Consider the following 12,389-nt stretch of genomic DNA (forward strand, 5'->3'; position numbering starts at 1 on the left):
TTACATTACTTATTCATTCATTCTGTTTTACAAGTCAGAACACAAACTTAACTGTTCTTGGACACTCAATAAACAGATGTCGCTTAATTCCAATCGAGCAGGTGGTTCTAAATATATAACTTTCATAGCTGTATGATACAGAATGCGACCTACAGTCGTGGCCAAAAGTTTTGAGAATGACACAAATATTAATTCCACAAAGTTTGCTGCTTCAGTGTCTTCAGATATTTTTGTCAGATGTTACTATGAAATATTGAAGTATAAGTATAAGCATTTCATAAGTGTCAAAGGCTTTTATTGGCAATGACATGAAGTTGATGCAAAGAGTCAATATTTGCAGTGTTGACCCTTCTTTTTCAAGACCTCTGCAATCCACCCTGGTCTCAATTAACTTCTGGGCTAAAACATCCTGACTGATGGCAGCCCATTCTTGCATAATCAATGCTAGTAGTTTGTCAGAATTTGTGGGTTTTTGTTTGTCCACCCGCCTCGAGGATTGACCACAAGTTCTCAATGGGATTAAGGTCTGGGGAGATTCCTGGCCATGGACCCAAAATATTGATGTTTTGTTCCCACGAGCCACTTAGTTCCCCGAGCCACTTATCACGTTTGCCTTATGGCAAGGTGCTCCTTCATGCTGGAAAAGGCATTGTTCGTCACCGAACTGTTCCTGGATGGTTGGGAGAAGTTGCTCTCGGAGGATGTGTTGGTAGCATTCCTTATTCATGGCTGTGTTCTTATGCAACATTGTGAGTGAGCCCACACCCTTGGCTGAAAAGCAACCCCACACATGGTCTCAGGATGCTTTACCGTTGGCATGACACAGGAGTGATGGAAGCGCTCACCTTGTCTTCTCAGAGAAAGGTTTTTTCCAGATGCCCCAAACAATCGAAAAGGGGATTCATCAGAGAAAATGACTTTACCCCAGTCCTCAGCAGTCCAATCCCTGTACCTTTTGCAGAATATCAGTCTGTGTGCAGATGTACTCACACCTGCCTGCTGCCATTCCTGAGCAAGCTCTGTCCTGGTGGTGCCCCGATCCCGCAGCTGAATCAACTTCAGGAGACGGTCCTGGCGCTTGCTGGACTTTCTTGGGTGCCCTGAAGCCTTCTTCACAACAATTGAACCGCTCTCCTTGAAGTTATTGATGATCCGATAAAGGGTTGATTTAGGTGCAATCTTACTGGCAGCAATATCCTTGCCTGTGAAGCCTTTTTTTGTGCAAAGCAATGATGATGGCACGTGTTTCCTTGCAGGTAACCATGGGTGACAGAGGAAGAACAATGATTCCAAGCACCACCCTCCTTTTGAAGCTTCCAGTTTTGGGGGGGGGGGGGATTCAGTTCATTTACATGGCAAAGAGGGACTTTCAATTAATTACAATTCATCTGATCACTCTTCGTAACATTCTGGAGTATATGCAAATTGCCATCATACAAACTGAGGCAGCAGACTGAAAATTCATATTTGTGTCATTCTCAAAACGTTTGGCCACAACTGTACACACTTCCTTAAACATAAAATAAGTAAATAAGTAATTTTAAGTGGAAGTCCAAAATTTGTTTTTACGTCGAAGACACAAAGCACATCAGTAAAATCTCCCCGTTGTTGAAAGGGTTCGACACCTGCTGTTGAAATGGCCCAATTTGTTATTTAGACGTTCACAGATTTTCAACATTTTGACTATCGCTGATGTCATATTTTGGGTAAAGTAAAAAATAAAGTTAAATATTTGGGAAGATGTTCCTAAAACTGAAAGTAACTACAATAAACAAAAATATAAACGCAACATGTAAAGTGTTGGATGTTTCATGAGCTGAAAAAAAAGATTGCAGAATTTTTTACATCCCTGTTAGGGATCATTACACAGGTGCACCTTGTGCTGGGGAGAATAAAAGGCCACTAAAATGTGCAGTTCTGTCACACAACACAATGCCACAGATCTCTCAAGTTTTGAGGGAGCGTGCAATTGGCATGCTGACTGCAGGAATATCCACTGGAGCTGTTACCAGATAATTGAATGTTAAATTCTCTACCAGAAGCCCCCTACAAAGTTATTTTAGAGAATTTGGCAGTACATCCAACTGGCCTCACAACCACAGACCACATGTAACGACGCCAGCCCAGGACCTCCACATCGTCTGAGACCAGCCACCCGAGTTGTATTTCTCTTTGTAATGAAGCCCTTTTGTGGGGAAAAACTAATTCTGATTGCGGAGCCAGGCCCAGCCAATGGGTGGGCATATGCCCTCCAGGGCCCACCAATGGCTGCGCCCCTGCCCAGTTATGTAAAGTCCATAGATTAGGGCCTCATTTATTTATTTACAATCACTGACTGATAAACTGTAAATCGTTGTTTATATTTTGGTTCAGTATACACACACACAGTGCATTCGTTAAAAACTTCTCTAGGATAGGGGTCAGCATTTTCACGTTTGGATGAAAAGCATATCCAAATTCAACTGCCAGCTACTCATCCCCAGAAGATAAGATGTGCATATTATTAGTAGATTTGGATAGAAAACACTCTGAAGTTTCTAAAACAGTTTGAATCATGTCTGTGAGTATAACAGAACTTATTTAGCAGGCGAAAACCAGAGGACAAACCATTCAGATTTCTTTTTTTTGAAGTCACTCTCTTTTCAATAATTTTTCATTGGGAATCCAGATTTCTAAGGGACCTTCTTGCAGTTCCTACCGCTTCCACTGGATGTCAACAGTCTTTAGAAATTGGTTGAGGTTTTTCCTTTGTGTAATGAAGAAGTACAGCCATCTTGAAGGAGGGTCACTCGAAGTGTCCTGTTTGTTAGAAGCGCGTGACCAGAAAGCTAGCTACAGTTTGTTTTCCTCCTGTATTGAACACAGATCATCCCGTCTTCAATTTTATCCATTATTTACGTAAAAAAATACCTAAAGTTGTATTACAAAAGTAGTTTGAAATGTTTTGGCAAAGTTTACAGGTAACTTTTGAGATACTTTGTAGTCACGTTGCGCAAGTTGGAACCGGTGTTTTTATGGATCAAACGTGCCAAATAAATTGACATTTTGGATATATATCGACGGAATTAATCGAACAAAATGACCATTTGTGATGTTTATGGGACATATTGGAGTGCCAACAAAAGAAGCTCGTCAAAGGTAAGGCATGAATTATATTTATATTTCTGCGTTTTGTGTCACGCCTGCAGGGTTGAAATATGCTTCTCTCTCTTTGTTTACTATGGTGCTATCCTCATATAATAGCATCGTTTTGGTTTCGCCGAAAAGCGTATTTGAAATCTGACATGTTGGCTAGATTCACAACAAGTGTAGCTTTAATTTGGTATATTGCATGTGTGATTTAATGAAAGTTTGATATTTATAGTATTTTAGTTGAATTTGGCACTCTGCATTTTTACTGGCTTTTGGCCAGGTGGGAGGCTAGCGTCCCACATATCCCAGAGAGGTTTTAAGTATTCAGACCCCATCACCTTTTCCAAATTTTGTTACATTTCAGCAATATTCTAAAATTGATTCAATTGTTCCCCCCCCCTCGTCAATCTAAATTCAGCAAAAAAAAGAAACGTCCTCTCACTGTCAACTGCTTTTATTTTCAGTAAACTTAACATGTGTAAATATTTGTTGGAACATAACAACATTCAATAACAGACATAAACTGAACAAGTTCCACAGACATGTGACTAACTGAAATTGAATAATGTGTCCCTGAACAAAGTGGGGGGGTCAAAAGTAACAGTCAGTATCTGGTGTGGCCACCAGCTGCATTAAAGGAGGACTGTAGCATCTAATGATGAAACATGGAGTCTTAACCGGTTATGGCTGCAGCCCGGTGTCGGTACACTTATGACAACAGCCAGCTCAAGTGCAGGGCGCGAAATTCAAAATATATTTTTTTTAAATATTTAACTTTCACACATTAACAAGTCCAATACAGCTAATGAAAGATACACATCTTGTGAATCCAGCCAACATGTCCGATTTTTTAAATGTTTTACAGGGAAAACACCACGTATATTTATATTAGCTCACCCCCAATAGAAAAAAGCACAGACATTTTTCACAGCACAGGTAGCATGCACAAAACCAACCAAACTAACCTAGAACCAACCAAACTAACCAAGAAACAACTTCATCAGATGACAGTCTTATAACATGTTATTCAATAAATCTATGTTTTGTTCGAAAATTTGCATATTTAGAGCTGAAATCAGTGGTTATACATTGTGCTAACGTAGCATCTTTTTCCCACAACGTCCGGATATTTTTCTAAAACTCACCTATTCTGACCAAATAACTATTCATAAACATGACTAAAAAATACATGTTGTATAGGAAACGATAGATATATTAGTTCTTAATGCAATCGCCGTGTTAGAATTCTAAAAATAACTTCATTACGACATAAGGCTTACGTTATAGCCAGAGAGTGCCCAAAACCTGGGCGCAAAACGAATAGTACACAAGTTCGACAGATATATGAAATAGCATCATAAAATGGGTCCTACTTTTGATGATCTTCCATCAGAATGTTGTACAAGGGGTCCTTTGTCCAGAACAATCGTTGTTTGGATTTAGAACGTCCTTTTTCCCTCTTGAATTAGCAAGCACACTAGCCAAGTGGCGCGAAGCTCTCCTTCCTGAACAAAGGCACACAACGTAACACGCCTAACGTCCCGAATAAATTTCAATAATCTAATAAAACTATATTGAAAAATCATACTTTACGATGATAGTCACATTTATCAAATAAAATCAGCCGGAGATATTAGTCGTCTTTAACGACAGCTTTTCAGAAGGCAATCCCAGGTCCCTCCGCGCGCGCTCCAGAAAACAGGAAATGGGTGACACGTCATGACAAGAGGTTTTATTCCACCTCAGACCAAGATAAACACTCCATTTCTTCTCTCACTTCCTCTTGACATCTAGTGGAAGGTGTATGACGTGCATGTACTAATACACATCATGCCCATTTATAGGCAGGCCCTTGAACAGAGCCTCGTTTTCAGACTTTCCACTTCCTGGTCAGGAAGTTTGCTGCCAAATGAGTTCTGTTTTACTCACAGATATAATTCAAACGGTTTTAGAAACTAGAGAGTGTTTTCTATCCAATAGTAATAATAATATGCATATTGTACGAGCAAGAATTGAGTACGAGGCCGTTTGAAATGGGCACCTTTTATCAGAGCTACTCAATACTGCCCCTGCAGCCATAAGAAGTTAAAGGAGGCCTGTAGCTTCTAATGATGAATTACTATGGAGTCTGATGCTTTAAAGGAGAAGTTTACCCAAAATCCAGAAACTCATAAGTGATTCCATACATTGAAACTAGTCCAGTGGAGTTTGCCCTCTCCCTCTCTCTCTCCCTGTAGTGCTGTACTGAAACAGCTGCAAAACGTGACTCATGACATTGCTGGATGCGGGCCTCGCTCTGCTGCTTTGCCAGTTCATTTGTTATTTTATTACAGCTATGGCCTTTGTCTTTCACCTGGAGTTGTTCATTTATGTCTGAGAAAAAAACACTTTTCAACATAAAACATATACAAAATAAACTCAGCCAAAAAAATTACGGGTCTTTTTCAGGACCCTGTCTTTCAAAGAATATTCGTAAAAATCCAAATAACGTCACAGATGTTCATTGTAAAGGGTTGAAACACTGTTTCCCATGCTTGTTCAATGAACCATGAACAATTAATGAACATGCACCTGTGGAACGGTTGTTAAGACACAAACAGCCTACAGACGGTAGGCTATTAATAACTTCTTGTCAATAGGGAGCGCTGTTTTCACTTTGGAAAACATCGTGCCGAAATTAAACGGCCTCGTACTCTGATCTAGATCATACAATATTCATATTATTATTACTATTGGATAGAAAACACTCAGAAGTTTCTAAAACGGTTTGAATTATATCTGTGAGTAAAACAGAACTCATTTGGCAGCAAACCTCCATACAGGAAGTGAAAAATCTGAAAACGAGACTGTTTCAGGGCCTGCTTTTATTTATCGATATGTATGCACTTCATACGCCTTCCACTAGATGTCAACAGGCAGTGGAAGGTTGAATGGGGTGTCTAGCTTGATCTGAGACCGAATGAGAGCTTTTGGAGTGACAGGTCCGGTATTTTGTCACGTTTCCACCGCGCGCGGGGGATCTCGACATTGTCTTCAGAAAAGCGTTCGGTATACACGGCGAATATCTCCGGCTCGGATTTTATTTGATACATATGATAAAAACATCATAAAGTAGGATTTTTCAACCGCCTTTGATCAGTTTATTCAACGTTTATTGGAATTTTCCGTTCTTTGCGCCAAGAGATGATGGGAACGTTCGCGCCACATGGCTAGCCAAGGTTGCTAATTCGACAGAAGAAAAGGACATTCTAAAACCAAACAACGATTTATTCGGGACCAAGGACTCCTTGCACAACATTCTGATGGAAGCTCAGCAAAAGTAAGACAACATTTATGATGTTATTTCGTATCTCTGTGTAAAATGTTGACTCCTATTCTCCGCCGTGTTGGTGAGCGCTGTCTCACAATAACGCAAGCTGTATGTTATGGTAAAGTTATTTTTAAAAATCTAACACAGCGGTTGCATTAAGAACCAGTGTATCTTTCATTTGCCATACAACAAGTATTTTTATGTAAAGTTTATGATGAGTTCTTTAATCAGATTAGGTGAGTGTCCAAAATATCTCCGGAGATTCTGGTGAATCGTTGCTACGTATTCACAATGTATAACCAGGATTTGTAGCTATAAATATGCACATTTTCGAACAAAACATAAATGTATTGTATAACATGATGTTATAAAACTGTCATCTGATGAAGTTGTCCAAAGGTTAGTGATACATTTTATATCTATTGCTGGTTTTTGCGAAAGCTACCTTTGCGGTGAATAAATGCCTTTGTGTGTTTGGCTATTGTGGTAAGCTAATATAATTCTATATTGTGTTTTCGCTGTAAAACACTTTTAAAAAAATCAGAAATATTGGCTGGATTCACAAGATGTTTATCTTTCATTTGCTGTACACCATGTATTTTTCATAAATGTTTTATGATGAGTATTTATGTATTTCACGTTGCTCTCTGTAATTATTCTGGCTGCTTTGCTGCTATTTTTGATGGTGGCTGCAATGTAAAACTATGATTTATACCTCAAATATGCACATTTTCGAACAAAACATAAATGTATTGTATAACATGATGTTATAAGACTGTCATCTGATGAAGTTGTTCAAGGTTAGTGATTAATTTTATCGGTTTTGTGAAAGCTACCTATGCGGTGGAAACATGGTGAAAATATGCGGTTGTGTGTTTGGCTATTGTGGTTAGCTAATAGAAATACATATTGTGTTTTCGCTGTAAAACATTTTAAAAATCGGAAATGATGGCTGGATTCACAAGATGTTTATCTTTCCTTTGCTGTATTGGACTTGTGATTTCATGAAAATTATATTATATGATATCCCTGTCCCGTTAGGCTAGGCTATTTTTGATGAGGAGGATCCCGGATCCGGGAGGGTGATGAAGTAGAGGTTATTAAGGTTACAGTTATGAAAACTTAGGACCCTAAAGAGGCCTTTCTACTGACTCTGAAAAACACCAAAAGAAAGATGCCCAGGGTCCCTGCTCATCTGCGTGAACGTGCCTTAGGCATGCTGCAAGGAGGCATGAGGACTGCAGATGTGGCCAGGGCAATAAATTGCAATGTCCGTACTGTGAGACGCCTAAGACAGCGCTACAGGGAGACAGGACGGACAGCGTATCGTCCTCGCAGTGGCAGACCACGTGTAACAACACCTGCACAGGATCGGTACATCCGAACATCACACCTACAGGTACAGGATGGCAACAACAACTGCCCAAGTTACACCAGGAACGCACAATCCCTACATTGGTGCTCAGACTAGAGGTCGACCGATTATGATTTTTCAACGCCGATACCGATTACCGATTATTTTATTTGTAATAATGAAAATTACAACAATACTGAATGAACACTTATTTTAACTTAATATAATACATCAATAAAATCAATAAATAATGAAACGTGTTCAATTTGGTTTAAATTATGCAAAAACAGTGTTGGAGAAGAAAGTAAAAGTGCAATATGTGCTATGTAAGAAAGCTAACGTTTCAGTTCCTTGCTCAGAACATGAGAACATATGAAAGCTGGTGATTCCTTTTAACATGAGTCTTCAATATTCCCAGGTAAGAAGTTTTAGGTTGTAGTTATTATAGGAATTATAGGACTATTTCCCTCTATACCATTTGTATTTCATTAACCTTTGACTATTGGATGTTCTTATAGGCACTTTAGTATTGCAAGTGTAACAGTATAGCTTCCGTCCCTCTCCTCGCTCCTCCCTGGGCTCGAACCAGCAACACAACGACAACAGCCACCATCGAAGCAGCGCTACCCATGCAGAGCAAGGGGAACAACTACTAGAAGGCTCAGAGCGAGTGACGTTTGAAACGCTCTTAGCGCGCGCTAACTAGCTAGCCATTTCTCTTCGGTTACACCAGCCTAATCTCGGGAGTTGATAGGCTTGAAGTCATAAACAGCGCAATGCTTGACGCACAACAAAGAGCAGCTGGCAAAACGCACGAAAGTGCTTTTTGAATGAATGTTTACGCGCCTGCTTCTGCCTACCAACGTTCAGTCAGAAACTTAGATACTTGTATGCTTGTATGCTCAGTCAGATTATATGCAACGCAGGACACGCTAGATAATACCTAGTAATATCATCAACCATGTGTAGTTAACTAGTGGTTATGATTGATTGTTTTTTATAAGATAAGTTTGATGCTAGCTAGCAACTTACCTTGGCTTACTGCATTTACGTAACAGGCAGTCTCCTTGTGGAGTGGAATGAGATAGAGGCAGGTCGTTATTGCGTTGGACTAGTTAACTGTAATGTTGCATGATTGAAACCCCGGGCTGACAAGGTGAAAATCTGTCGTTCTGCCCCTGAACAAGGCAGTTAACTCACCGTTCCTAGGCCGTCATTGAAAATAAGAATGTGTTCTTAACTGATTTGCCTAGTTAATTAAAGGTAGCAACAAAAAAAAAAATGGGCAAATCTGCGCCCAAAAATACAGATTTACGATTATGAAAACTTGAAATCGGCCCTAATTAATCGGCCATTCCGATTAATCGGTCGACCTCTAGCTCAGACTGTCCGCAATTGAATGAGAGAGGCTGGACTAAGGGCTTGTAGGCCTGTTGAAAGGCAGGTCCTCACCAGACATCACCGGCAACAACGTTGCCTCTGGGCACAAACCCACCGTCATTGGACCAGACAGGACTGGCAAAAAGTGCTTTTCACTAACAAGTCACGGTTCTGTCTCTAGGGGTGATGGTCGGATTCACGTTTATCGTCGGATTCGCGTTTATCGTCGAAGGAATGAGCGTTACACCGAGGCCTGCACTTTGGAGCGGGATCGATTTGTAGGTGGAGGGGCCGTCATGGTCTGGGGCGGTGTGTCACAGCATCATCAGACTGAGCTTGTTGTCATTGCAGTCAATCTCAACGGTTTGCGTTACAGAGAAGACATCCTCCTCCCTCATGTGGTACCCTTCCTGCAGGCTCATCCTGACATGACCCTCCAGCATGACAATGCCACCAGCCATACTGCTCCTTCTGTGCATGATTTCCTGCAAGACAGGAATGTTAGTGTTCTGCCATGGCCAGCGAAGAGCCCGGATCTCAATCCCATTGCGCACGTCTGGGACCTGTTGGATCGGAGGGTGAGAGCTAGGGCCATTCCCCCCAGAAATGTCCGGGAACTTGCAGGTGCCTTGGTGGAAGAGTGGGGTAACATCTCACAGCAAGTACTGTCAAATCTGGTGCAGTCCATGAGGAGGAGATGCACTGCAGTACTTAAACTGTTTGGGATAAGGGGGCAGCATTTTCACATTCGGATGAAAAGCGTGCCCAGAGTAAACTTCCTGCTACTCAGGCCCAGAAGCTAATATATACATATTATTAGTAGTATTGGATAGAAAACACTCTGAAGTTTCTAAAACTGTTTGAATTATGTCTGTGAGTATAACAGAACTCATATGGCAGGCAAATACCTGAGGAAAATCCAACCCGGAAGTGGGAAATCTGAGGTTTGTAGTTTTCAACTCATTGCCTATCGAATGTACAGTGTCTATGGGGTCATATTGCACTTCCTAAGGCTTCCACTAGATGTCAACAGTCTTTAGAACGTTGTTTGAGGCTTCTACTGTGAAGGAGGGGGAATGAGAGCTGTTTCAACCAGAGGTCTGCCAGAGTGGCATGAGCTGATCACGCGCCTACACGTGAGAGCGACCTGCGTTCCATTGCAATTCTAAAGACAAAGGAATTCTCTGGTTGGAACATTATTGAAGATTTATGTTAAAAACATCCTAAAGATTGATTCTATACATAGTTTGACATGTTTCTACGAACTGTAATATACATTTTTGAACTTTTCATCGGAACTTTCGCCTGGACTTGCCCGCGCCTGGATTCACAAGATGTTTATCTTTCATTTGCTGTATTGGACTTGTTAATGTGTGAAAGTTAAATATTTCTCAAAAATATTTTTTGAATTTCGCGCGCTGCCTTTTCAGTGGAATGTGGCAGGAGTTCTGCTAGCGGAACCCCGGAGCTAGACAGGTTAAGGAGAAGTATATCTATAATTCTGTGCATAATACTTGTATCTTTTATCAACTTTTATAAGTTTATTATGAGTATTTTAAATTGATGTGCCTCTGAAAATTTGCCGGATGTTTTCGATGCACAACATTACTGACCATAAAGCGCCAATGTAAACTGAGATTTTTGGATATAAATATGAACTTTATCAAACAAAACATACATATATTGTGTAACATGAAGTCCTATAAGTGCCATCTGATGAAGATCATCAAAGGTTAGTGATAAATTTAATTTAATCTATATTTCTGCTTTTTGTGACTCCTCTCTTTGGCTGGAAAATGGCTGTGTGTGTTTTTGTGACTAGGCTCTGACCTAACATAATTATATGGTGTGCTTTCGCTGTAAAGCTTTTTTGAAATCGGACACGATGGGTAGATTAACAAGAAGTTAAGCTTTAATTTGGTGTATTGCACTTGTGAATGCATCAAAGTTACATATTTCAAAAAAAAAATTAAATTTAGCGCTCTGCCTTTTCAGCAGAATGTTGTCGAGGGGTTCCACTAGCCATAAGAAGTTTTAAGACTCCATAATGTTTCATCATTAGATGCTACAGTCCTCCTTCAAGACTCCATAATGTTTCATCATTAGATGCTACAGTCCTCCTTTAAGACTCCATAATGTTTCATCATTAGATGCTACAGTCCTCCTTTAAGACTCCATAATGTTTCATCATTAGATGCTACAGTCCTCCTCTAAGACTCCATAATGTTTCATCATTAGATGCTACAGGCTACAAATCAACAATGGGTGTAATATGAATCTTTAACACTTGCTCTGTAATATGAGTAGTATTTGGATTTCATTCAAACATTTCTTACATGAATATTGAAAATATAAATGTTGATTTTTGTATACATTGTTGAATATAATATACTGTAAGGGTATATCAGTTCCAGGATCTCTGCTAGTGTTAAAGTTATGGGCCATTTTATACAGAGAAATTGTGGCGAAATCCTGCATGGAGCTTTTCTAGGTGGCTCCCATTTTGGCTGTATTGTTTCCAAGCGCGTGGAAGAGAGCGCATTCTTTGGTATTTTTCTCCGGTAAAGACAATAACGGTTCTCCGTCTTAAATTTTATTGTTTATTTACGTATTAGGGTACCTAAGGTTTGATTATAAACGTTGTTTTATAAACGTTGTTTGGAAAAGTTCATTAGTAACGTTTGGGATTCATTTTGTATGCATTTTGATGGAGGGAAACTGGGTGGATTATTGACTGAAGCGCGCCAGCTAAACTGAGTTTTTATGGATATAAAGAAGGACATTATCGAACAAAAGGACCATTTGTGATGTATCTGGGACCTTTTGGAGTACCAACAGAAGAAGATCAAAGGTAAGGCATTTATTATATCGCCATTTCTGACTTTCGTGGCGCACCTGCCTGGTTGAAATATGTTTTTCATGCTTTTGTACGCGGGGTGCTGGCCTCAGATAATCGCATGGTGTGCTTTCGCCTTACAGCCTTTTTGATATCGGACACAGCGGCTGGATTAACAAGAAGTTAAGCTTTATTTTGATGTATTACACTTGTGATTTTATAAAAGTTAAATATTTATAATTCTGTAGTTTGAATTTTGCGCTCTGCAATTTCACCGGATGTTGGCCAGGTGGGACGCTACCGTCCAGACACAGACTTCTGTCCATAAGAAGTTAGAGGGAGTTTGCGTGAGAGCTCATGTTTATTGTCGTTTAAAT

General features: G+C 40.0%; 1 protein-coding gene across 1 annotated transcript in view; it reads right to left on the reverse strand.

Moving 5' to 3' along the window:
* Positions 1–12,389, reverse strand: part of LOC120023442 — a gene marked incomplete at both ends in the record, with an annotated part of 359,115 nt that overhangs the window by 134,323 nt on the left and 212,403 nt on the right.

The sequence above is a fragment of the Salvelinus namaycush genome, chromosome 2 (genome assembly GCF_016432855.1).
Source record: "Salvelinus namaycush isolate Seneca chromosome 2, SaNama_1.0, whole genome shotgun sequence".
NCBI classification, from domain to species: Eukaryota; Metazoa; Chordata; class Actinopteri; order Salmoniformes; family Salmonidae; genus Salvelinus; species Salvelinus namaycush.